General features: G+C 46.7%; 1 pseudogene; it reads left to right on the top strand.

The window, feature by feature from the left end:
* LOC122897010 lies at positions 1–123 on the top strand (annotated as a pseudogene).
* Positions 124–1,039: the final 916 nt, after the last annotated feature.

Below are 1,039 nucleotides of genomic sequence, written 5' to 3'. Positions count from 1 at the left end.
ACCTTTGCGCAGTGGCAGTATCGTAGCCAATGAGGTTTATCCGAGGCGCGATTATTGCTAATTGAAAACTTTACCAATGTGAGATAGTCTTTTTCTATTAAATTTTTTAAAAAGATTTTATTTCTTTATTTGAGAGAGAGAGAGAGAGAGAACACAAGCACATGAGCAGGGAGCCTGAGATGGGGCTCGATCCCAGGACCCAAGATTCATAACATGCGCTGAAGGCAGATGCGTTAACTGACTGAGCCACCCAGGGACCCCCTCCCCTTTTTTAAAACTAAATTTAATTTCTTTCGTCCACATTTGCCCAAATTATAGGGCATCCTGTATCTTTTCGTAAGACATGCCTGAAAGAATTCCCGAGTATCCCAGGATGTATTCAACTGCTAGAGGCGTGTCTTGCTTCCAAACAGTAGGCTGGGCTCAGAGCCAGAGAAGCCAGTCAAAGATGAATGGGCTCCAGCTTTCTGCGATAATTTCTTTTGCTCTGGGGTAACTGTTGAAAACCGTGTCTTTATGGTTCAGTGTGTCCTTGCTTTAGCCACTCCAAAAGAACTCAAAAGCCGACATGGTATTTTATTTTGAGGGAGGACAAAGGACAATTCCAATCTGTCCAGTGATGTCTGTCTGAGGCATAAAGCCCCCGAAGAGTATTTACACTTAGCCCCACCGGATGCTCTCTGTGTCTGGTTAGTTTTACTGGGGGCACTTTGAGCCTTCAGTCAGACAATCGGCCCAAACCAGGCAGCAAATGGACCTTCTGGTTGCGGGCACTGGGCCCAGGTTATCACCTGGACTCACACTTCCCCGGAACTGGGTTCCTTACTGGGGGCCCTTGGTGTCCGTCCCCAGTGGACTCATCTCTGTGGGGTTCTATCACACTGCATTCTCAAAAGTGAAGAGGATGGGAGACTCTATCTCTTTCTTTCTGAGGTGGCAACTTGGTCCCTATTCAAATTTACCCACATTCCTCTAAGGGAGCACTCTGTATAGCAAGGGATATGTGGGGACTGAGTTGTTCAGGTCAGAAATGTCTCAG

This window comes from Neovison vison, chromosome 1 (genome assembly GCF_020171115.1).
Source record: "Neovison vison isolate M4711 chromosome 1, ASM_NN_V1, whole genome shotgun sequence".
NCBI classification, from domain to species: Eukaryota; Metazoa; Chordata; class Mammalia; order Carnivora; family Mustelidae; genus Neogale; species Neogale vison.
Note: the sequence above shows the minus strand (reverse complement) of the source record. Positions and strands in the feature narration are given on the sequence as shown.